General features: G+C 42.0%; 1 protein-coding gene across 3 annotated transcripts in view; it reads left to right on the top strand.

The window, feature by feature from the left end:
* Dnajc5 (DnaJ (Hsp40) homolog, subfamily C, member 5) overlaps window positions 1-26536 on the top strand; it is a 48409-nt gene that overhangs the window by 345 nt on the left and 21528 nt on the right. Inside the window, exon 1 of one of the 3 annotated variants that reach the window (XM_013507487.1) lies at window positions 11858-11933. The exons of the other annotated variants lie outside the window; for them this stretch is intronic. The gene's annotated coding sequence lies outside the window, so the exon portion shown is untranslated. Of the gene's footprint in view, window positions 1-11857; window positions 11934-26536 lie in introns of those variants that run through there. 3 annotated transcript variants of the gene reach the window in all.

Here is a 26536-nt window from a genome sequence, read left to right as displayed (position 1 = left end):
GGTGCGGGGCAAGGTGCGGGCCTGCGGTCGGTCTGGGCCCCCGCCGCGCGAGGCTGGGCTCGGCCTGGTGCCGGGCGGGGCGGGGTCCGGCGCCGGAACCCTGGTCCGAGGAGCCGGCTGATTGCGACGCCGGCTCATGCTCACAGCTCTGGTAGTTGAAGATCGCCTGACGCCCTGAGATTGTCTTCTAGGGGCTGTAAATCTGGAAAGCGTTGGGCTTGTCATAAATCTGTTGTGCCTGCTTTACGGCATTTTGTACCGAACTCTCGCGTAGAGCATCGGGGATTCGCCCGTCCTGGCCCCGGGGTGTCACGTTCAGTGGCGGGGCTGAGGACTTGCCGTCTGCCGGTGAGGCGGGTTCGCAGAGCGCGTCCAGTTGTGTTTGGGGGCTGAAGGAAGCGGCAGTTCCTGCTTTGGTTTCAGATTTAGACCTGAAGGGAGAGATCCGGGTTACTCTTCGAACGTGCCGAACGGCTGGTCTTGGCCTAGCAGTGCTGGGTCTGAGTTGTTAGCGCCTTTGTCTTTAGTAATTTGTCTGTCAGTAAGACCTATTTGAATGGTAGAAACAGTTGTTTTACTCTCTTGTCATGATTGCTTGAAGGCAAAACTTTATTCAGTTCTAAGATAATTTGCACTTATTTGCTTTGCTCTCTTTAAAAAATGTCCTGCTGAGTGTGAGGATTGAGTGATCTGTCAACCGGAAGTGAAATTAGATTTTGGAAGTTTGCAGCTTGAGTGTGTTCACATCTTCTTTTCCCTGTCAGTGCTGTAGTGCTCAATGGCTGTGGTTGTCAGACTGTGTGTCTGCTACTGTGGAGCTAGTGTGGCCTCCGGACGCAGACCCTTGCTGAGGGGGAGGGCCTGTCAGTCCGTGCACGGTCTGAGCCCCCTGACTAACTTTGTCCTCACTCCTGTAGTCTTCGTGTTGATCTCTCTGTGCAAAGGGAAACGCTGTGTCCTTGGGTCTGCCTGGGATGCTCGTTTCCTTTGTGGCTCTCTGAGACATTCCATGATAACACTATTTTTAATTTCTTCACCTTCTATTTCTTGACTTTCTTCCCTGCTTAATATCTACCCATAGGTGTTGAACCTGCTAATTTTCTATGTAATATATATCATGTTTAATGTTTTTCTCTGAGGTAATAATCTCCACGGGGAGATTATTCTTTCAAGGAAGAGTTGCTGGTACACAGCATGTGCTCAGTAAGTGTTTGCCAAATGAATGGGAATGAAGAACTTAGCAGTAGCTGTGTCTTGTGATGGCCATGCCACCCAGAAGCCATTGTGGGTGAGTGCTGAGCACAGGTTCCTGGGAAGCGTATAACAAGTACCATGTACCTTCAGGACAGAGCTGCCACCTGACACCCATTGACTGAGGAAAGGGCAGCCAGTTAAGAGAATGACCAGAAGGGTGCACAGAACCTGCCTATGAGTCTTTATGTAGCTTTGGATCTGTAATTATTTCAGAGTTAAAAGTTTTTAAAAAGTTGCTGGCATAGTGGCACACACCTGTAATCCCAGCACCCAGGAGGCTGAGGCAGGAGGATCACCATGAGTTTGAGGCCAGCCTCTGGCCTGAACTACAGAGTAAGACCCTGTCTCAGAAAGCTAACCAAAAAAGTTTTGGGAGTCCTTTGCAGGACCTTTACCTATAAACTCAGAGTGGGTTCCCCTGTGTTCTCAAGACCGAGTCTGTTAGTGTGGTTCAGGGATTGAAAGGGTGCTGGGTGGGTCTTGTTAAGTCCAGGCTGGCCTTGAGCTCACTGTTTAGCATGGGCTAGCCTCAGACTCAGGTGATTCTCCTGCCTTAGCCTCCCAAGTGCTGGGATTACAGGCATGAACCACCACACCTGACTGGGCTTGGTTGATCATGAGTTCCCTTTGTTTGCGAGTGACACCTCTGGCCCAGTTAGGACTCACTGCGGCAGTCTGTCTTGCTCAAGGTCTCTCTGTAAATAATTATCACACTTAGACTCCTGGGAGTTAGGTTATTCTAACTGTTCATTGATCACCTATATTGTGCAGAACCACATGAAAGCTTCCATTATTGAATTGTTAGAGGTGAAGTGTATAGTGCCTAGACAGTAGTAGATACCGAGCAGATGTTTATTGAATGAATGGCTAAAATGCAGCGATACTGAGAGTCATAATAAGATAGAGTTTCATCTAAGAAAGAGGTATTTGAGATTAGGGGTGTAATGCAGTGGTGCAGCACTTGCCTAGCATGTGCTAGGCCTTGGGTTCCCCAGCTCTGGAAAGAAAGTAGTACTTCTAAAATGAGGTTTAATGCTTGCTTCGGCAGCACATATACTAAAATGAGGTTTATTATTCTTTGCTGAAGAGTTTTGTGCCACGAATATAGTTTTTTTGTCAGACACACCTCCTGTTTCTTCACAGGGCCCCACATGGTCAGGGCTTCTTTTATCTCCAAGCCTTTGCATTCTGTAAAATGTAGGTAATGGTTTCCACCCCACCTGCCTATTATTGGAGGAGCAAGAAATGATAAATCGAAAGATATCTCACCTACTGCTTCCTAAATAGAAGTGACACAAATGCTGAAAAATGGTGATAGCTTTATTTTGTGAAAATACTATCCCTAAAATACACCTAATCTTACAGCCTGGACTGCTGTGCCAGGGCTACCTCAGATAATGACAACCCCTGATGAAGATTAGCAGCCAGTCTGTTACCAGTCACTGGCAATTCAATCTGGAAGATTTAAGGATTAGATTACCCAACAACCTTTAGTGTAGATTTTGTCTTCCCTGACACCTTGCATTAACTTTGAGAACGCTGTACTAGTGAAAAAGTGTGTTCTGCTTTATGTATTTATTTTTTAAGTACTGGGGATTAAACCCAGGGCCTTCACACTGAGCCACATCCCCAGTAACTTTGTTTTTTTATTTTGAGACAGTCTAACTGAATTGCTGAGTTGCGCAGGCTGGATTCAGACTTGTGATTCTCCTAGCTCAGCCTGGGATTATGGGTATGTACCATCATGCCCTGCTATAGATACAGGTTACCTTTTGTTTTGTTCCATGTTGTTTTTTGAGATAGGGTCTTACACTGTGTAGTCCAGGCTGTAAGTCACAGCAGTCCTCCTGCCATAGCCTCCCCAAGTGCTGGTATTACAGGCGTGTGCCACCACAACCAGCCCATTTCCTTAAATTTTAAGAGCTTTTGCAACTATATTGATACTTCACATTGCAGTTGCAGAAGTGAAATATAGCATCTCATTCTCCAAAGTAGGAAGTGCTTAATGAGACCAGGTTTCAGAAAACTCACTGAAAATTCTGTCTTGGTCAGTTAACTTTTCAGGACTGATCTGTATACACTAAGGTTTCAGTCATTTCAAAGTCCTCAGCATTTTATAAGAGTGAGTTGTAGCTGGGCGTGGTGGTGCACACCTGTAATCCCAGCACTTGGGAGGCTGAGGCAGGAGGATCATTGCAAGTTAGAGAGCATCCTGGGCTACAAAGTGAGCTCAAGGCCAGCCTGAACTGCATAGCGAGACCCTGTCTCAAAAAGACAAAAACAAATAAACAAACAAACAAAAATACAAGAGTGAGTTGTAAAAAACATTGCTCTGTGGAAGAGAACATTGTCGTTTACTCCTGAGACATTAAACCAAATAACCTTTTTAGATTTGGTAATACAGTGTGTGTGTCCCGAAGGAATAGTCCCTGAATCTGAATTCAGTCATCATGGATTGTTCTGTTTTGTCTTTTTGAGACAGGGTCTCACTATGCAGTTCAGGCTGGCCTTGAGCTCACTTTGTTGGCCTCGAACTTGCACCAGTCCTCCTGCCTCAGCCTCCTGAGTGCTGTGATTTACATGCGTGTGCCACCAAGCCCAGCTGTTTGTAGTTTGTCATATACGGAACATGCATCACCAGCAGCAGTGGTGGTCTGTGAGATGGCACAGTCCTCTAGTGTCTCTATGGACGTGTTCTGAGGAATGCTTTTAGGGTGGTTATAAGTGACAGCCCTGGTGACTCAAAAGATGGGAGTGTTGATATCAATGCCTGTGGCCCTCTTATCAGCAGTACCCTGCCTGGTGACTCTTGGGAAGTAGTGCACAGCCTCTTGGGGAGTACTCCTGTCCTATGTGGTTGCTCCTTTTCCAGGTGGAGGCGTGAACAGTTAAAGGAACAGAACTAAAGTAACCATCACATTCTGACTCTTGAGTTCTGTTAATGGCCAGGGGCTGAACTCCTTGGGGGTTAGGAGACCAAGACTGTAGACTCCTGTTCTAAATGGAAGTGAGCCCACCATGGCGACCTGGCTGCGGGGAGAGCATGTGTCACTGTCTGCCTGTTATCTTCTCTCTCTCTCCCTGCCCCCTGTACTGGGAATCGAACTCACGACCTTGTGCTAGCCAGGCAGGCGCTGTGCGGCTGAGCTAAATCCCCACCCCTATCTTCTTTTTTTAAGGTGTCAGAAGGGATCAGGATCATAGCAAATGTTTTTTAGCTAAGCAGTGCTAGGATTTTTCTTTATTTAATAAGGGTGGGGTGTCTTTTATCATGAAGGAGTTTCTCTACAACAAATAAAATTCTGGGTCAGAGGGTGCAGACTTCATATGTGTGTGTGTGTGTATACACACACACACGAATATATATACATATATATACACATACGTATGTATATAATTCATATATATATATATATATATATATATATATATATAGTGGTATTGGGGATTGAACCCAGGGCCTTCACACTGAACAGCTACATCTGTAGCCTGCTTATTTATTTTTTGTTTTTGTGGTACTGAGAATTGAATCTAAGGCCTTTGCATTGAGCTCTGTTCCCAGTGATTTTTAAAAATTTTTTATTTTGAGAAAGAGTCTTGCTAAATTTTCCAGCCTAGGCTTGAACTTGGGTTCCTCTTGCCTCAGCCTCCAAAAGTCCTGGAATTACAGGTGTGTGCTACCACATCTGACTTATTTTACTTATTTTTGTCTATTTATCTATCTGTTTATTTGTGTGGTACTGGAGATTGCACCTGGAACATTAGTAGCAAACTTAATTTTTCTTTTCTTTTCTTTTTTTGGTACCAGGAATCGAATTCACAGCCTTTTGCTTACCAGGCAGGCACTTATGCCACTGAGCTATATCACTTATGGCACACATGCCTCAGCAGGCTTTTGTATCATTGAAAGCTCTAAAGGGTTCACCATCACTGACCTAGGACTTTCTTACTGAGCTGTATCTACAGCCCTTTCTTCATATATTTTGAAACAGGGTCTTACAAAATTGCTGAGTCGTCCATGCTGCTTTTGAACTTGGGATCCTCCTGCCTTAGCTTTCCAGAGTGCTAGGATTGCAGGTGTGTACCACTGTGCCCAGCTTGTTTTATTTTTTATTTTGGAACGGGGGATGTTCAGTCTTGTGGTCCTCCTGCCTCAACGCTCCAAAGTGCTGGGATTACAGGAGTGTGCCAAGAGGCCTGTCTAGGAACTCAGTGTGTTTTAGTCTTATTTAAGTGCTGCTAGTGTTGATGTTAAAATCTGAGGATTTTTATTTTTTCCAGTTGCAATAAATGTTGCAATTTTTTTTTTTTTCTTTTGAGACAGGGTTTCACTATGCAGTTTCGACTGGCTTTGAATTTACTTTGTAGCCCAGGCTGGTCTCAAACTTGCAGCCATCCTCCTGCCTTTCCCACCTAGAAATTTGTTAAAGCCCAAATCCAGAGAAATTTTGCAGGGTGGGTGTATGCCAATAAAGGCTGATCTCACCACAAATTGTATAATCCCAGCACAAATTCGAGTCCAGCCTGTCACAAAATAAAATTTAAAAAGGGGTGGGGATATTTAGTTGTGGAGCATTTGTTTAGTATGTATGAATCCCTGGGTTCAAACCCTAGTGCTTCAAGTAAAGTACAATATTTCTACTTATAAATGGAGTCCTTTTCTCCTCCTTTCCTCTCCCCTCCACTCCCTTCTCCTCTCCTCTCTTTTCCTCTGATGGGATCTCATTATGTTGCTCAGAATGGCCTCAAACTCTAGATTGTCTCACCTCAGTTTCCTGAGTAGCTGGGCTTATAGGGATATACTACCATGCCCAGCTGTAAATGGACTTCTTAAAATAAATGGACTTTTAAGATAAATGAAACCAAGAAAAAGATAAATGAAACCATTCAGTATCTTTTTTTTTGTTTTTGTTTTTGTTTTGAGACAAGATCTCATTATGCATTTTAGGATGGCCTTGAATTCACTATGTAGTCCAGGCTGTACTCAACCTGTGGCGATCTTCCTGCCTCAGCCTCCCAAGTGCCGGGATTACAGAACATTTGTTTTTTAGATTAACTGAAAAAAAGATGTATTCTTGATAAGGGCCTTTCCTGGACTGTATTCATCTTTTTTTGGTTTTAAACTGGATATGGAACCCAAGGCCTTTCCCCTGAGCTGTATCCCTAGCCCTTTTTTATTTTTGAGACAGGGTCTCACTGAATTACCTAGGCTGGGCTTGAACTTCTGATCCTCCTACCTCAGCCTCCTAGACTGCTGGGATTATGGTGCACACCACCACACTCAGCCTTTATTTTACACACTTAATCAAAAGGCTCATTACGAGGAAATTTCAAGAAAATATTTTAACACAACCTAATGGCCCGATTTAGTCTGGAGCTGAAACTAGAAGGTCTACAGTTGAAGGATGACAGTTACATATGAAGTATTTCTTAATTTACCCCCTCTTTGAGACAGTATATTTTGTTAGACATTCACTGAGAGGCTTCCTGAAATGGTGTAAACTCTGAAGTGGCACCAACTGTGGTTTTTGTTAAACAGGCTCTTTGGCAAGGTTACTTAATGGGCATTAGCCATAATCCTTAGGACAGCCTTGTAAAGTAGCTGTTATCCAATTTGATACCTAAGAAAACAGTTATACATATTCTCCACTGTAAAGGTACAGTGTTGGAGAATAGGCACAAATAATGCCTTCATGAGTAGACAACCAGAATTTACAGTTATCCTTACAGTGTTTCTGTTGATGTAGTTTTCTCTTGCTTCATCTTGCTTCCTTGAGTAATACTATCTGATTGTTACCACTGGACAGTTTCACAGCACCTTTTTCTCTGGTATGTTGTGCTGATGTGGCCCTTACCTGCTGCCATCCTTTCTGTTTCATTAAAATTTACCTTTAATTTTTTAGTCTCTGATTTTTTTGAGACAGAGTCTTGCTGTGTAGCCCAGGTTGGCCTTGAATTCTTGATCTTCCTGTCTCAGTCTCCTGAGTGCTGGGATTATCTGTGGGTACTGCTATACCCAGACACCCCCCAACCCCCACAGATCTTAAATTTGTGTACTTAAGTGACCCTCCTGCCTCAGCCTCCTGAATAGCTGGAACTATAGGCATGTGCCATCCTTTCTGGCTATGTATGAAAGTTTTCAAAGACACTATAACTCACACAATCGGAGGTGGTGTGAAATAGTCCAGCAGCTGCTCTTAGCTCTGTCTTACCCTCACAAGCTTGGACATTGCTCCTGGAGTGGGCTTGTAGTCTTTGCTTTGGACTCATCCCCAAATGACCATCCAACTGATTGACAGCTATCTCCTCCTAAAGCTTTAAACATAGATCTTCCGATGGTTTTTGTCTCACTTCTTTTTTTTTTTTGGTCTTTTTGTGACAGGGTCTTGCTGTGCAGTTCAGGCTGGCCTTGAGCTCACTCTGTAGCCCAGGTTGGTCTCCAACTTGCAACAACCCTCCTGCCTCAGCCTCCTGAGTGCTGGGATTACGGGCATGGGCACCCACTCCCGTCTTTTTTTTTTTATTATTTAAACAGTTTCTCATTGTGTAGTCCAGGCTGGCCTTGAACCTTCTGTGTAACCCAGGCTGACTTTGAACTGATCATTCTGCGTCTGCCTCAGCTGTTAGGATTACAACTGTGTGCTACCATGCCTGGAAGAGCTTTCCCTATATTTTCATTTTTTGTTTTTGGTACCAGCGATTGAACCCAGACCTTGGACGCTGAACTACAGCTCAGCTCCTTTTTATGGTGAGGCAGGTTATCTAAGTCACTAAGTTGTCCATGCTGGGCTTGTACACAATCCTCTTACCTCAGACTTCCAGAGTGCTGGAATTATAGTTGTATGACAGCAGACATGCTTCCCTGTATTTTTATTTTTGTTGTTGTTGTTGTTAGTTTTCTGGTACCGGGAATCGAACTCACAACCTTGCGCTTGCCAGGCAGGCACTCTGCCGCTGAGCTAAATCCCCAGCCCCCTTCCCTGTATTTTTAAAAGGACAGATAACAGTAAAGCGGGTTAATAAGCTAGATTTTTTTTAATTAAGGGACATACTCTTAGGGGCTGGGGATTTAGCTCAGCAGCAAAGCGCCTGCCTGGCAAGCGCAAGGTCGAGAGTTCGGTTCCCGGTACCAGAGAAAAACAAAACAAAAACAAAAACAAAAAAAATAGTTTGGGGGCTGGGGATTTAGCTCAGCGGCAAAAGCGCCTGCCTGGCAAGTGCAAGGTCGTGAGTTCAGTTCCCGGTACCGGAAAAAACCAAAAAAAAAAAAAAATAAGGGACATACTCTTTACATGTAAAGGGCTATGCAACAATATTTGTCTTTAAGAGTTAATTAGCATATAACCAACATAACTTACTGAGCTTTATAAACTTCATATGTGTATTTTTAATTTTTATTTTAAAATATGGGGGCTGAGGATGTAGCTTAGTAATAGAGTGCTTGGCTAGCCTGCACAAGACCCCGAGTTCAGTCCCCACAATCAGTCAGTATTCTCACACACACATACACAGCGTAGTTCCAGTTACTTGGAGATTAAGGAAAGAGGGTCATAAGTTCAAAGGCAGCCTGGGCAACTTACTGAGACCTCATCTCAAAATAAAAAAGGGCTGGGATGTATCTCTGGTAGAGTATCTCTGGATTTGATACCTTAGTACAAACCTTCACTCCATAAAACATACCTTGTCTATACTTATCTGCCTATATCTATATTTATGATCAAGGGTTAATGTAGTACCTTATTCAGAAAAGGGGTGTACAAGAAAATAAATCAGACCTTCCACTTGCCTTGGTTTCTTATGATAGCCCTTGGTAAAGCCATGTATAGATTATGGTCCCTTGGGTCTTTCTGGAAGGAAAGGGAAAGCTTTCATGGTGGCAGGAAAATCATGATCCATGATTCTGGGGAAAATGTCTACTTCTGGGGTGCTGGGAGAGATGGCTGTAGTCATGTTTGTCATCTGATAGTGTGTTTGCAAGCAAAAACAAAATTTTGCCAGATACTTCTGTTTGTGAACCAAATTGTAAACCTGTATTTCAAAAAGGGTAAGTTTCTTTTCCAGGGGGAGTGGATATGTATTTTGTTATGTTTTTTTTCTTGGTACTGGGAATTGAACTCAGGACTTTGTGCTTGCCAGGCAGGCACTTGTGCCGCTGAGCCATATCCCCAGCCCCGGGGGAGTGGATGTGGTTGCCATCAATCTGCAGTGTTTTTTTTTTTTTTTTTTTTTTTGGTTTTTCTCCTGTACCAGGAATCGAACTCACGACCTTGTGCTTGCCAGGCAGGCTCTGTATTTCTTAGCTAAATCCCCAGCCCCCAATCTGCAATGTATTTGACAAAGCAATCCAATTGATGTTGGTTAGCTTTGCCTAGTGCCATTATTTTTATATTTTAATTATTTTTTAATTATTTTTTATCTTTTTGAGACAGGGTCTCACTATGCAGTTCAGGCTGGCCTTGAGATCACTTTGTAGCCCAGGCTGGTCTCGAATTTGCAGTGATCCTCCTGCCTCAGCCTTCCAAGTGCTGGGATTACAGGCATGCACCATCATGCCGGACTTATAGAGGTTTTTATAATGGCAGCTTTAAGGACTCAGGCATCCTTAACTGAAGGATGTTAAGTTCAAGGCCAACCTGAATTACATAGCAAGACCCTGTCTCAAAAATAAAATAAGTCATTTAACCAAAGTGACAAAGACTCTATAAGACAAATGGAAAAAGGTAAGTAGTTGTGGAAAAATCTTAACTCTTTTAATAGAGAGAAATTTTTAAGTGAATAAAAACGAAGCTGAAAAAAAATATCAAAAAAACAAAAAAAAACATGAAGCTGGGCATGGTGGCCTCTCCCCCCCACCATAATTCCAGCACTTGCGAGGCTGAGGCAGGAGGATTGCAGATTCCAGGCCTGGGCTACATGGAGAGTTCAAGGCCAGTCTGGACTATATACTGAGACCTTGTCTCAGAACAACAAGGACATCTAATAAATACAACATGAAGCAAAAGACTGTATCTTGGTAAAATGCAAAGCCTGTTTCTTGGCCCAGTTAACTAAAAGGTGAAGACCTGTTGTCATAATTTGCTGTGAATAGTAGGCCAGTACTCTGAGGAAATTGTGTATGGGAGAGAGGATGAAATTCTAGTTTTACATCAGTGTACTTTTGATATTTTTTTTTCCTTTGTCTTTTTGAGACAGGGTCTCATTATGCAGTTCAGGCTGGCCTTGCGCTCACTTTGTAGCCCAGGCTTGTCTCAAACTCCCAATGATCCTCCTGCCTCAGCCTCCCAAGTGCTGGGATTACAGGCGTGCGCCACCACACCCAGCTTGTACTTTTGATATTAATGCCCAGTATTTGGTAAAACTTGTAAAGAATTCTCCTCTTAATTATATCACACAAAATTCCTTTCACAAGATTTGTCTTCCACAGACTTCTCACAACCTTCTCGTCTATTCACTTTTTTGTTCTGCACATTTCCTCTTCTCATTTTGGAGCAACTATTCGTTCTCCTTTAAGAAAAACATTGCTCTTTTCGTCTAAATAAAATATTCTCTTTTTGTTGTTGTTGGGTTTTTTCCCGGTACTGGGAATCGAACTCACAGCCTTGTGCTTGCCAGGCAGATGCTGTGCCACTGAGCTAAATCCCCAGCCCCCTAAATAAAATAGTCTCATAACTTACAGCATTTCCTTGTCAAATGCACTTGTACTTTCCTTGTACAATTGCAATAGAGTTGTCTCTCACACACACACACACTCCCCCGGCCCCCAGGACTGGGCCTGAGAAGTAAATTACTGTTTTTACAGATTTCCTAGTCTCAAATTTCCATTCCTTTTTTTGGTGCTGGGAATTAAACTGATTGTTCTAGTTTTATTTTGAGACAGGGTCTTTCTAAATTGCCCACACTGGGCTCAAATTTATGACCCTCCTGCTTCAGCCCTCCAAAGTAGTTGGGATTATGAGCATGAACCACCATGCCTGGCCAAATTCACTTTTTTTGTTTGTTTTGAGACAGGGTCTTACTAAGTTGTTGAGGTTGGCCTTGAATTCATGAGTCCTCCTGCCTTAGCCACCTGAGTGCTGAGACTACAGGAGTGTGCCACGCCCGGCACTTAAAATTATTTTTTAATTGTTCGGACTGGTTTTTTTGTTTGTTTGTTTGTTTTTGTTTTGTTTTTTCTTCTTTTTCTTTTTGAGACAGTTTCAGTACACAGTCCAGGTTGGCCTTTGAACTCAGTAGGTAACCCAGTGATCCTCCTGCCTCAGCCTCCCTGGTTCTGAGATTACAGACATATGCCATCATGCCAGTCTTACGTATTTTTGCAGTACTGGATATTGAATCCCAGAACACTCTACTAGGAACTTATACTCCCACCCCTTTTTATTTTGAGACAAGGTCTTACTGAGTTGGCAGGATGGCCTGATGTTGGGATCTTTTTGCCTCGGCTTCCGAAGTAGCTGGGATGGTAAATGTGTACCCACCATGCTGGGCTAAGATTTTTGTTGTTGTTGTTTATTTTGAGACAGGGTCTTGCTATGTAGTTCAAGCTGGTCTTGAACTTACTGTGTAACCCGGGCTGGCCTCAGACTTGTGGTGATCTTCTTGCCTCAGCCTCCCGAGTACTGGGATTACAGGAGTGTGCCACCACACCCTGCATCTAATGTGCTTCTTGTGAACAGTTTTATGTAAGTTAAAATTTTTTCATTGTTGTCTCTGTTAATTCTAAATTGTTTTTAGTAAGGTTAACTAACCTATTTTTCAAAGAAAAACATAAGTTTTAGGCCCTCAGGTTTTGTACATAAATTTAGTCAGTGTTCCAGAAAATGGAGTGTCCCTGGTCCCTTGTATTTGGATGAGCCTGATTGTGTGTGTGTGTGTGTGTGTGTGTGCACGTGCGCACACACGCAAGCGCTTTAATGAACTTGGGTTTTAAAGGCACACACCTGAGGCCTCCAGCTGGATGCCTTCCAGTCCTGGACCCAGTTCTATAAAAACTGCCCAAGGCTGGGCATGGTGGCACACGGTTGTAATCCCAGCACTGAGAGGCTGAGGCAGGAAGATTGCTACATAGTGACTTCAAGACCAGCTGAATAGCATAAGGAGACCATGTCTCAAAAAAAACCCTGAATAAATCAGCAAGGCTGGAGGTGTACCTCAGTGGTAGTATACTTGTCTCAAAAAACAGTAACAAGAACTGCCCAAATACATTGAGTTTGGAACTCCAGTGGAACAGGGGAACACAGTGGTCTGGTAGACACTTTCACTTGGTTACTCCTTGCTTTTGGGATCATCAGTTCCACTCTGATAGCAAATTGTCAAAAAAAAAATTCTATTTTTTATTTTATTTTATTTTATTTATTTTAGTCTTTTTGAGACAAGGTCTAGCTATGCAGTTCAGGCTGGCCTTGAGCTCACTTTGTAGCCCAGGCTGGTCTTGAACTGGCAAGAATCCTCCTGCCTCAGCCTCCTGAGTTCTGGGATTATAGGCATGCGCCACCATGCCCAGCTTAAAAGAAAAATTTTAGACGAATCAGATTGAGTAGAGGTTTTTTGGGGTGTAACTGGGGATTGAATTTCTCCAGCTGTTGTTTGTTTGTTGAGACAGGGTCTCTATAGAGTTCAGGTTGGCCTTGAACTTGAGGTGATCCTCTTGCCTCAGCATCCTAAGTGCAGGGATTACACATGTGTGCCACCACGCCCAACTCCCCCCCACACCCTTTCTTTTTCTTTCTTTCTTTCTTTCTTTCTTTCTTTCTTTCTTTCTTTCTTTCTTTCTTTCTTTCTTTCTTTCTCTCTCTCTCTCTCTCTTTCTTTCTTTCTTTCTCTCTTTCCTTCTCCTCCTCCTCTTCCTCTTCCTCCCCGTCCCCCTCCTCCTTCTTTCTCTCTCTCTCTCTTTTCTTTCTTAATAGGATCTTCCTGAATTGCCCAGGTTGGGCTCAAATTTATATTCCTTTCTGCCTCACCCCCTCAGAGTGCTGGGATTACAGGTGTGCCATCATACCCAGCATAGTTGGGTAAAGTTTATGTCTGCAAAAAATGATTCAGGAGTCAAACAGCACCAGTAAAAAGTTGCATCCAGCAATTGTGGGCAGGCAGTATTTATAGATTGAAAGAGAAAGTGATACACAGAAATAGCCTGATGAGGTTACAGCTCAGTTTCAGACCTGTCTGTTTGGATTACTGTGTGTTTTTAACGTTTAATGCCTCTGAAATTGAGCATGTCCTACCTTTGGTTTATCATGGCTTAGCTGGTACACCTTACATTTAAGTGTATGCTGTGTTTGATTAGTCGCTTGATTCTGTACATAGGAACAGGTAGGCAGTCTTTCTGAACTCATGTTTATCTGCTTCCTCAAATTCAGTCGACGTGTGGGATGCACTGGCCAGCTATGTCTTCAGTGTGAGTTTTTCACAGAGCAGTTTGAAGTCAGAGTTTAGGAATGCTGGTTCCAGTTCTACAGTTATATCTCAGAATGTGTTCCATTACAAGTTATATCATGTATAGGTACAAATTCTCTTTGATGAATGTGATCATTATGTATATCCAAAATGTACCAGTAAAATCTGATTAGGAAAAAAAAAGAATGTGTCCCATTGCTGTACTGTCTGCAGCTTTTATGAACTCTGTCATATCCAATCCAGTGTGTCTTTTTTTCCTTTTGGTGGTCCATGGGAATCAAATGCAGGGCCTCAAGTATCCCGGGCAAGTGCTATATTACTGAGCTACATCCTCAGCCTGTACTGTGTGTCTGAAGGGTCTGCTCCAGAACCTGCCCTGTTGGAGCATTCAGTTTATCCTGTGGAGAACCAGGCCACACACAGGGCAGGCAAATCATTCGTGTGGTGGATTGACAGCTGGTGGTCAACTTGTAATACCCGGTGGAACTAAAACAGCATGGTGCTGGGTGTGGAAGGCCCACCTGAGGGTTGTTGCCAACAAAATAAAAAGGACTGGAGAAGAAGAGATGCTGTTAGGGAGCTGTTGGTTCTCCTGGAGTTGGTTCTCCTGGAGGAGCTTGTTGTGCTGACTTTCCTGGTATAAACCCAGCTATTCTCATCATCGAAGGAACTTGGGGACCTTGTTGCTGAGAATGGCCACAGTCCATTTTGGGGGAGCTCTGATCCTTACTTTTTTTTTTCTGGTACCAGGAATCGAACTCACGACGTTGCACTTGCCAGGCTGAGCTAAATCCCCAGCCCCTCTGATCCTTACTTTGAGCATCACTTTCTGGCTTCAGAGGGGAAGATAGTGCACTGTTCAGTGTCCTGAAGAAAGCTTATCATGCTGGCTTTCCTGACATGAACTCAGCTGTTCTCATTGTCAGAGGAGCTTGGGACCTCGTTGTTGCTGAGGATGGCTGTGGTACTTTTGTGGGGAGCTCTGGTCCTTACTTTGAGCATCGCTTCCTGGCTCCAGTGCAGATCCCTCAGCCTGCTAGCACAGATCCTTCATCCTCCTGGCACAGACTTTCTAGCTTCCACCACTGACCTTTGGGCTTTCCTAGTGCAAATCCATGAAACAGACCTGCATGACGCATTGTCATGGGCTTTAGATCTTCAGCTGGACTCCTGCAAGACATTACCGTGGAATCTAGGCCTTCAGCTGGATTCTTTGAGTGTTGAGTGTGTGGACAGATTTCCTGCACTCTTTGTATATGACTCTTCGGGCGACCATTACAAAATAATGCTATAAATTATGTGTCCTGTATTATTTTCTTTGGAAACCCTGACTACAACAGTTCAGTTGATTTGTATCTCAAAATGAAGAGCACAGAGGCAGCATTTGCACTCTTCTGAGCCAGTGCACCCTCTCAAAATATTAAAATAGGTATATTAGCTACTGCCCTATTAGGACTGCAGTTGTAATTATTTTTATAGCTGTGTTACTTGAAGTTGAAGATTTGAATAGTTTATTTCCTAAAGATAATAAGAAAATTCTTTAGTAGGCCTCCTTGAGAGTAGATTTCCACTTAAATTACTAATTGTTTTATGCCCTTTCTGCCATGGTACACAGTATCTCTGACCTCTGATCTGGCTAATGATCCTTAGGCAGACTGCAGATGTGGAGCAGGGTTCGGAAGTTTTTGCGACTGTGACATCTTGTAGATATTGTGAGGTTAAGAATGCCAGCAACCCAAATGCCCTCATGCTTACTCATTTACGAAAAATGCTTTGCACTGTTTAGTTTTGGATTTACCTTTGGGGCTTTGTTAAGGTTTCTGCCCTAGAATTACTTCTTGCACATCATGCATAGATGAGCTGTGTTGTTTCCAGTGCTGAGGATGAACCTAGGAAATGTCCGTGCGAGGCAAGTGCTCCACCACTGAGCTGCATCCCCAGCTCTTAAGTGGGGATTGCAGTGCCAGTGCTGTGATGCTGATGTGTCACTCATGTCTGCCAGTCATACCACTTTCCTGGGGATTTCTGACATGTTCTAAATTTCTTCATGTGGAATGGTAAGATAAGGTCATTGGTCTCACTAAGGTAATTTCTCTGCTCTTTGCAAATGCAAAGGTGATGTGCAAACAGAATGGGAGGGTGAGGCCAGAGGTGTTGTAATGCAGTATCCCCAAAGGTGTGTTGGAAATTTGTTAGTACAGGAGCATTCTGATGGCTCCTTAAACTGGTTCATAGATAATCTCTCTGAGCGTTCTGAGAAGTTTTTGAGAATATACCTTTTTTTTTTTAAACACTCCTTGTATTTAATCTAAAGATCTATAGTCATTTTTGCTCAACTTCTGGTCTCTTTTTCTCTTGGTCTTTTTTTTTTTTTTTTGGAGACTGTCTCCCTGTGTAGTTCAGGATGGCCTTGAACTCATGGCAGTCCTTCTGCCTCAGTCTCCTGCATGCAGGGATTACAGGTGTGGGGCACGACACCTGGGCCCAGCTGAAATATTATACAGGCATTTTTCGCTTAACAGTCAGGTTATGGTCCTGCAACTAGGTCTTTATCGGAATTGATTGCTAAGTGAAGAATTGTATATAGTATGTACATTACAATATTCAGAACAAAGAAGTGGTCAAAGGAAATACTAACCTGGTAACTTTACTTTTATTTGCATAATTTACAGTACTGTAATATATAACAATCTAAAACTACGGTACTGTACTGTATAGTGCAATCAGCAAAAATTATACTACTGTATAAAATAAACAAGGCATACTTAATAAGAAAATTGATCTATAAAGAAGCTGTACAGAACTGTACAAAAAACAGATGGTCATAACTCTAAAGAGCATGCCTCAATCTTTTTTTTTCTTTTTTTTTTTGGTCTATTTGAGACAGGGTCTCGCTACGCAGTTTAGGCTGGCGTTGAGCTCGCTTTGTAGTCTAGGCTGGCCTTGAACTCACAACAATTCTTCTGCCTCAGCCTCCTGAGTACTGGGATTACAGGCATGTGCACCACGCCTGGCAGCATACCTGAATCTATTCAACAACCTGGGTCCTGGCAGTGTCACAGAACTGTAACTCCAGCTGCTCTGGAGCCTGAGGCAGGAAGATCACAAGTTTGAGACCAACCTAGACAGCATGGAGAGACCCCTATCTCCAAAAGAAAAAAAAATAGCAAAAATTTACTGACTGCTCTGCTAGGAATTGGGACAGTAGCTCAGTTTAGATTAGAAGGGCTTCAGGGTGCTGAGTTTTGTTTTTATTACTGTGTAGCTAATCATACCCTTGGAATGGTTTTATAGTTTGGAAATGGATGTTCCAGGCAAGAGTTTGGCTTTAGGTGGAGGCAGATCTTCTTCAGGGGACTGTCTTCTGGGAGTGGTGGCCAGTCTTTTCTCTTGGGTAGTTCTGTGAATCGTTAGGGCCAAAGGTTAGTTTTCTTTGATGTGGTAATAGATGAACACTCTCTTTATAATTAGGCATAGCGCTTATTGTGAGGTGGAAATGCTAGTCAGTCAAGTGATTACTGCGTCCGCTTTACTCTTGGTTATGTAACTTGCTTTTTTCTGAAGGCTCAGGGTTAGATTTATTTCCTGTCCAGTTGGTGATGGGAGGGTCAGACAGAAAAGAATTGATCCATTTTGCTTTTACGATGGATTGAATCCAGGGCCTTGCACCTGCTGGCCACATACTTTAGTCCAGTCCTTTTCTGTCTTAACAGCTGATTATTCCTGTTGGTTTTTACTAGAATTAGGAGGAAAGTAAAATCATTTTGGGATTTTTTTGTTTGCAGTGACTTTAGAAATATTTTTTTTCTTCTCTGCAGTACTGGGGATTGAAACTTTGGCCTTTGCACTTGAGCTTCATACTGGAGCTCCATTTCCAGCCTTTATTTATTATTTTGAGACAGAGTTTCACCAAGTTTCCCAGGCTGAGCTCAAACTTGGGATCCTTCTTGTCTCAGCCTCTCAGAGTACTGGGATTATAAACATGTCTAGCTTGGAATTCTTTACATTTGAAAATTTTTTCCTATTTGGGGTTGAACTCTCAGTTCCTTCCCTATGTACTAGACAAATGCTCTGCCCCTAAGCTCCATCCTGCCCACCCCATGTCTTTTTGTGTGTATAATACTGGGGGTTGAGCTCAAGACCTTCCTGCTAAGCTATATCTCCAGTGCTTTTTTTATTTTTATTTTTTATTTTGAGACAGGGTCTCACTAAGTGGCCCATACTGTGCTCTAGCTTGTGGTCCCTTTTGCCTCAGCCTTACAGAATACTAGGATTAATAGACAGGCATCACCACCCCTAGTCTTTCTTTTGTTATTTATTTTAGGCAGGGTCTCACCAAGTTGCCTCTGCTGGTCTTGAACTTGCAGTCTTCTTCCCTCAGCCTCCTGAGAGCTGGGATTATGGCTGTGTGTTCCACAGTGCCCAGCATACCCACAATTTTAGCTTCTTCCTACCTGCTGGCCCCAGTGCACTGTGGTTGGCAGCTGATATTTACATGGTTCGTCACGTATTTTAAATAAAGAGTCCTCAAGTTTAGGAGTAACACTAGTTGTATTTCACTTTTAGTATTTTATTTTTGGCAGTTTTTTTACTGCAGAGTGGGCCCAGGGCATGTAAAGTAGAACAGTAATAACCCGCCTTGTCCCCTTGCTCTGTACTTTCTTCCCCAGAGGTGCGTTAGTAGTCTTGCATGTCTCAGCAAACTGTTGTCCTCCTTTAACCTGTGTGACTGCCAGACTTGATAGTTCGTTGCTTGTTTCTTTTGTATCTTTCTTTGTATGGCTTTTCATTGTTACTGTGTTGCTTTATTTTTTGGAAGGACTGGGAGTTGAACCCAGGGTTTTCCACAGAGCTATATCCCAGCCCTTTTGTATTTTTTATTTTGATACAGGCTGTCACTAAGTTGCCCAGCCTGGGCTTGAACTTGCACGCCTCCTGCCTCAGCCTCCCAGACTAATAGGACTATAGATGTGTGCCACCTTGCCCAGCTCTCTGTTTTATCTTCATTAGGCTTCACCTTGTCATGCTCTGTCAACAGTGCTTTGGAGTTCCCTTCCCTTTATTTCCTCCTTGACTTCTGTTGTCTGTCCATGAGCATTTCCCTCTGCCCCAGGGCCCTAATAGCTTATTTCTAAAATAGCCTTTTCCTTAGCTTTTGTGTTTTCAGACGCTGCACAGTAAGATTTGTCATTCCTGTGGCCTGGAACTTCTCTGTGGGCATTTGCTATCTTTTTGCCCCTGGCCAGTGGTTTTCAGGGCTGCCTGTGCAGCCCCAGTCCTGGGAGGGTCCACAGTGGGCAGGCAAAGCCCAAGTAGTTAGGCAGTTGTGAGGGCGCCTCTGCTGGCTGGCACCACCCAGATACAACTCATGGGTTTTCCATGTACAGTGAAAGCTTGGCTTGTCAGCATAATTCGTTCTGGAAACAGGTTTGTAATCCAAAGCACTTGTATATCAAAATAAATTTCCCCCTAAGAAATAAGGAAAACTTGTGTCATTCCTTCTACAACCTCGAAGTACTCATATAAAAATGATTGCAAAAATAAAATAAAGTAAAAATAAATAAAATAAAATAAAAATGATTGCAATACTGTAATATAATACCAAGTAATCAGGAAAATACAAAATATGAAGAGAAATTAACAAACTAACCTGCACTTACCTTTCAAAACCTTTGTCATCGGTGCGAGGGAGAGGAGAGGAAGGTTATTATGTAGGAGACTTTCACCATCACTAATGAATCACTGCTATCGGCTCAATGGAATCTTCTTTTCACGTAACTTCAACAAGGAACCTATCTGATGACACTTGCTTTTGCCTTGTTTTAAGGATTTCTGTGGAAATGTGACATTGCAATGTTGTTAAACAGATTCATTACTTGTACTGCTACAGCCTTACTTGGGTGCTGCTTTTCTACAAAATTTTGCAGATTTCCGCATTTTACGCATTTCCTTGATTCCCTAATTTCACTTGAAGTGAGGGATCCCTTTGTCTTTTTGTCCTCTTGCTCTGCCAATAAGATCTCCATAATCTTTTGCTGTTGAGAGACATCACCCCTAATCCTGCAGCAAGAGACATTTGGCTTCACATACTACTCATATTACAAAGCGTTCATTTATCAAGTTAAAATTTATTGGAAATATTTTCTCGTCTTGCAGAATACTCACAGAACATGTTATTCACAATCCAAGGTGATACAGGAAAATAAAAACTCCCAACCTGAATGATGTATAGGACGAGTTCATATTCTCTAAAATCGAAGAATGAATTTTAAGAATGATGGAGGTTAAGAGCAGAACATATTGAGGGAAAGAAAGCTTCTGTCCAAGAGAGGGACAGAAGAGGGCCCTGAGTGGGTTACCCCAAGACTCTGTTATAGAGCAAAACCACGAGGTGAGGTGGGTCCAAGGTAGCGGAAAAATGGACAAAACTATGGTCAGCCAATAAGAATTGTTCAGGTAAAATTGATTAAACCGGGATCAAATGGGGAAGCGAGTCACATATTCTGGGCCCTCCCAGAATACAGAACAGGGGCTTTTCCTGTAAGGGGTTGGGTCAAGGACTCTTCAAGGTGATCACTATCCATTTAGAATATCAATCCCTTATGTCCATCCCTAGGGAGGTATGTGGGTGTATTTGTTTAGTCCTGAGGTATGGCCCACAGCAAGTACGTATCTTTCATGTTGGCTCCTTCGAGGGCCTGGCCCTGTCTGACTCCTATAATACTTCTGTCTAACTCAGCTGCCTATAACAAAGGTTTTACTGTAATTGTTTTTAGAACTCTCCTTTATAATAGAATACCTGTAAACTGGGTAATCCCAGTATGCAGGAGGCTGAGGCAAGAGCAAGGTCACTGTGAGTTTGAGGCCAGCCTGGGCTACATAGTGAGTTTAGAGCCAGCTAAAACTACATAGTGAGACCCTGTCTCAACCAAAAGGAAAAAAAAAATGCTTGTATTAAAATGTGACTGTAACACTATCTAATGATGTATAGAAATATAAAAAAAATTGATTTTTGTAAAAACCTTGGAAATAGCCTTAGATGATTTCAGAGGTTTTTGCTTAAAGGGTGCCAAAGATGGAACAAAATAGTTTGTGGAAAGCTGGAGGCACCCTGCAAGTCCCAGGGAAAAGGGCACCATCTGTGGGTGCTTCTGTGACTTAGGGTATCATTCAGACAGATGAAAACTTGCCTGTGTTTCCTGCAGTACAACAGTATAAGAGAGAATATACCTTTGACCTTGAGATTGGGAAGGATTTCTTGAATAGATATAAATTCAAAAAGATGATATATTCATTGTATTAAATATTAGAAACTTGTGAGAGAGCTTTTTTGGGGGGGTTCTTTTTGAGGCAGGGTCTCGTTATGCAGTTCAGGCTGACCTTGAGCTCACTTTATAGCTCAGGCTGGTCTCAAGCATACGACAATCCTCCTGCCTCAGCCTCCTGAGTGCTGGATTACAGGCGTGCACCACCACGCCCAGGGAGAGAGCTATTGTATAACAGTGAGTATACAGTTTGCACTACTGTACTGAATACTTAAGGTGGTAAGTTTGATGTTGTCTTTTAAACAGTATAAAATTTTTTTTAAATTTAAAATTAAAGGCTGCAGTTTTATAGCTTGGCACTTGCCCTAGATTTTATCCACAGCACCACAGAGAGAAAAATAAAAAGTTCATGTTCATTAGAAGACACCACAGTGGGGCTGGGGATTTAGCTCAGCCACATAGCGCCTGCCTGGCAAGCACGACGTCTTAAGTTCGATTCCCGGTGAGTTCCATTTCCATTCCCGGTTCCGGAACACCCCCCACCCCCCCCACCCCCCCCCCGCCCAAAAAAAAACAACAAAAAAACAGGACATCACAGTAAGTTTAAAATTTTGGACTAGGAGAAGATACTTGTAAAATTTATGACCAATGAAGAGTTGGTATCCTGGGCAGCTAGGACAAATGGTACAGATGCTATGGACAGATAAAACCTAAACTGTGCCACTGAGTGTGGTGGTGCACGCCTATAATCCCAGCACTCGGGAGGCTGAGGCAGGAGGATTGTTGCGAGTTTGAGACCAGCCTGGGCTACAAAGTGAGCTCAAGGCCAGCCTGACCTACATAGCAAGACCCTGTCTCAAAAAGACCAAACAAACAAACAAACAAACAAAAAACCTACACTGTGCCCAAGAAGCCCCTCAGTGATCCAGGTGGGGTAGGGCTGAGAAGCCTGGCAGGGCCAGTTCTTGTAGGCCGTGGCTACCAACAGTGACATCACCTAGACAGATCTGGACATAAGCTTTCACAGTGAGCCCCTTATTCTCTGGGACCTGGAGGTCCTGCTTTAAACTACATAACCCAAACAGTTCTCTTGATACTGTTTGTGGTGAAGGATCAGACTTAAGTGGATTTTGTGTGTTTGGGGTTTTTTTAGATTTTAGTGTTTTTTGTTGTTTTGTTTTGTTTTGTTTTGTTTGAGACGGGGTCTCACTCTGTAGCCCAGGATGACCTCAAATTTGTGATCTTCCTACCTCACCCTCCCAGCTAACTGGGATTACAGGAATAGGCTATAACACCTGGCCCGTTTTATTCTTTAAATGAACATAAGTAAAATTGACCCCCACTCCTTTTTCTCCCCCCCCCACTCCTTTTTTTGAGACAGGTTCTCTATGTAGTTCAGGCTGGGCTTGAGTTTTCTCTGTAGCCCTGGTTGGTTTCGAACTTGTAGCAGTCCTTCTTCCTCTGCCTCCTGAGTGCTGGGATTACAGGTATATGCCACCATGCCCCATCCCCCCTTTAAATGTGTAGTTCTCTGAGTTAAAATGAATAGAGATTCATGTAAGCATCACCATAAGGTACAGGCAAATTCTATCAACTACCCTCACCCTGGTAACCTCTGATCAGTTCTTTGTTCCTATAGGTTTGCCTTTTTGAGAATGTTGTATAAATGAAACCACAGAGTGTTTTCTCCTTTGGGTATAAACTGGTTTCACTCAGCATGGTCCCTTTGAGACTAATCCAGATTGTGTGAGCAAATACTTATTTCCTGTTCTTTGTTTGTTTGCTTCCTTCCTTGCTTATTTTTGTTTTTTTGAGACAGGGTCTCACTGTGTAGCCCAGGCAGTCCTCTTGAGTGTTGGGATTACAGGTGCCTAGCAATCCTGTTTTTTTTTTTTTTAATTATTTTCTATTTTTTAATTTTAGTTTATTAGTACATGAGTATCATGCATATTTATATTCCTAGTGGGAAATTGGTACATGGATATAACACATCTTAATTCCCTTTTTAGAAATCTCCTTTACCGTTCCCTCCTACCTCCCTCCCCTATTCCTTGGTTCCCTTCCTCTTGTTTATTGTTAATAGCCCATTGTATGGGGACTCCATAGTTTATTTTCTATTTTCTAGTTTAGTGTGATGAACCTGTGGCGTGCTCTACATATAGTGAGTTCAGGGACATTCTGGGCTACATAGTGAGAGCTTATCTGAAGAAACCACAAAACAAAATAAAGTTTCTAGACTTCCAGAGCAGCAGAATTACTTTGCATTCTCACCAGCACTTGCCATTGTCAGTTTTTTTAAAATTGTCTTTCCCCTTTGTTCATCTTAGTATTTATTTGTAATTTTAGAAAATTCTAACACAACAGGTTTAAATGATCATTATTTACTTTATACTTTATAAACATTTAATAAACTTTTAGTTTATTATTTGAAGCCCAGAATTTAAGAAGGGAAAGGAAGATGAGAAGAGAACAGAAGAGAAGGAAGAAAAGGGGAGTAGAAAGAGAAAAAGGAGAAGGGAAAGCAGGAAAGGACAAAGAACAGGCAAGTTTATTTATTTATTTATTTTTTGGTACCAGGAATCGAACTCACAACCATGCGCTTGTCAGACAGGCACTGTGCTGCTGAGCTATATCCACGGCCCTTATAATTAGTACTTTCATATCTTTTTTTTTATACTGGGAATCGAACTCATGCTTGTCAGCGCCCAGGGTGAATCCTACTTGGTCATGGTGTATAGTCTTGGTGATTTGCTGCATTTTGTTTACCAGTATATCTTACTGAGGATTTTTGTGCCTGTGTTTATTAGAGAGATTGACGTGTATTTCTCTTTTTTGTTTGGATCCTTCTCTGGTTTTGGTATCAGGGTAATGCTTGCTTCCAGGAGTGAATTCGGGAATATTGCTTCCCTTTCGATTTCATTAAAGAGTTTGAGAAGTAGTAGCATTAAAGCTTCTGTAAACTTCTTATAAAATTCAGCTGTGAGTCTGTCAAGACCTGGGCTTTTCTTTGTTCATAGTTTTATTATTATTATTATTACTACTGCTGTTACTACTACTACTTCAGTTTCATTGACTGATATTAGATTATTGAGAATTTTTATATCTTCTTGATTCAGCTTTGGTAGTTCATGTGTACCTGGGAATCTGCCCATTTCTTCTGAGTTTTCCATCTTATTGGAGTACAGATATTAATGATCTGAATTTCTGCAGGACCCTTTTCACCCTTTTCATATCTAACTGCAATGGATTTGGGTCTTTTCTTTTTTTAATAAGGTTGGCAAAAGGTTTGTCTTATTTTGTTTAATTTGTTAAAGAACCGACTCTGGTTCATTCTTTGTATTGTTTTCTTAGTTTCAGTTGCATTAATTTCTGCTCTGATCTTTATAATTTCCTTCCTCTCATGCGCCTTGGTTTAACTTGCTCTTCTTTTTTAGAACCTTGAGATTCAAAATGAGGTTATTTATTTGAGTGTGCTCCATTTTTCTGATGTAGGAATTCACTGCTGTAAGTTTCCTTCATAGGATTGCTTTCATTGCATCCCATAAGTTCTGGTATGTCATATTGGCATTAACATTTAATTGTAGAAACTATCTAATTTCTTTAATTTCATCTGTAACCCATTGGTTGTTTAGGAGGGTGTTATTTAATTTCCACATGTTTATGTAGTTTTATGGTTTCTTTTGCCATTGATTTCCAATTTCATTGCACTATGATTCGATAATATGTGTAGGATAATTTTAATTCCTTGGCATTTACTTAAGCATATTCTGTGAGCTAGAATGTGATTTTTTTGGAGAAGGTCCTATGTGCTGCTGAGAAGAATGGTATTCTGTTGTTGTTGGATGGAACACTGCAGATGCTCAGTAAATCCATTTGTTCAAAAGTTTGGTTCAGTTTGGCATAGTGGCACCTGCCTATAATCCTAGTACTTGGAGGCTGAGGCAAGAGGATCACCATGAGTTTGAGGCCAGTCTGGGCTACACAGTAAATTCAAGACCAGCCTGAACTACATAGGGAGACCCTGTCTCAAAAAAAAAAGTTTATCTCGGCTCTGATATATCTTTTTTGTTTATTTTTGAGACAGGGTGTAGTTCAGGCTGGCCTTGAACTTTTGGCCATCCTCCTACCTCAGTCTCCTAAATGCTGGAATTATAGGCATGGGCCACCATTACTGGCAAATGTGTTTCTTGTTTGTTGTTGGATCTTGTTTCTATTTTTTTGTTTGTTTCTATTTTTAAAATTTTTTTTATTTTTTGTCTTTTTGAGACAGGGTCTTGCTGTGCAGTTCAAGCTGGCCTTGAGCTCAGTTTGTAGCCCAGGCTGGTCTTGGAACTCACAAGGATCCTCCTGCCTCAGCCTCCCAAGTACTGGGATTACAGGAGTGTTGCCACCATGCCCAGTTTGGATCTTGTTTCTTGATCCATTCTGCCAGTCTGTTTCCTTTGATTGGTGAATTGAAACCATTCATATTGATGGTTATGATATGTATTGACTTATCCTTGTCATACTAATTTCCTATTATTGGTTCCCTTTCTCTCCCTTCTGTTTAATTGCTTTTTGCCTGGTAGATTCATTCTATTAGAATTCTTGGAATTATTGTTGTCTTCTAGAATATCCTTTAGAACTTTTTGGAGTGCTGGTTTGGTGGTCATGAATTTCTTCAGGTGTTCTTTGTCATGGAAGTATCTTACTTCTCCATTAATTTTGAAAGATAGTTTTGTGGAGTACAAATCTGGGCTGGAGGTTGTTTTCTTTTATGGCTTAAAATACTTCACTCCAAGCTCATCTTGACCTGAGGGTTTGTATTAAGAGGTCTGTGATTTTCATGGGTTTTCCTTTAAAGATGATTTTTTTCTTTTTCTTTTTCTTTTTTTTAAAGATGATTTTTTTTCTCTTCTCTAATGGCTTTTATTATTCTGTTCTTTGTTGAATTTCTGGAATCTTTAGTATTACATAACTTGGTGTAATTTTTTCTGATCATGGATACTTGGAATTCTATATGCCTCACTTACTGTATCTCAAATTCTTTTTCCATGCTTGTAAAATTTTCTGCTATTCTATGAACAGGTTGTTTATGCTCTTTGTGCTGTCTTCTGAGTCTTCATTGATTCCAGTTAATCTTACATAAGTCTTCTTTGCATCATCTAGCAGCTGTCGGAATGATTTTTCATGATCCCTTGCTGTGTTTAAGAGGTCTTTCATTTGATGATCAGCAACCACAGCTCTGTCTTCTAGATCTGATTTTTTTTTTTTTTTTTTAAAGACAGATACTCATAATGTAGTTCAGGTTGGCCTTGAACTCACTGTGTAGCCCTGGCTCAACCTCATCGCAATCCTTCTGCTTTAACCTCCAAGTGCTGGGATTACAGGCATGCATCACCTTGCATGTAATCCTTAGATCTGATATTCTCTTCACTTGGTTGACTCTGCTGTGTATACTTTCAGTAGAATTTTTAATCTCCTGGATTTCTTTGTGGGTGGAATCTTTTTGAGACAGGGTCTCACTATGCAGTTCAGGCTGGCCTTGAGCTCACTTTGTAGTCCAGGCTGGTCTAGAACTCACAAATATCCTCTTGCCTCAGCCTCCCAAGTTATAGGATTACAGGTGTGTGCCACCATACTCG

This window comes from Chinchilla lanigera, unplaced genomic scaffold, assembly GCF_000276665.1.
Source record: "Chinchilla lanigera isolate Chin_1 unplaced genomic scaffold, ChiLan1.0 scaffold00127, whole genome shotgun sequence".
In the NCBI taxonomy this organism is placed as follows: domain Eukaryota; kingdom Metazoa; phylum Chordata; class Mammalia; order Rodentia; family Chinchillidae; genus Chinchilla; species Chinchilla lanigera.
Note: the sequence above shows the minus strand (reverse complement) of the source record. Positions and strands in the feature narration are given on the sequence as shown.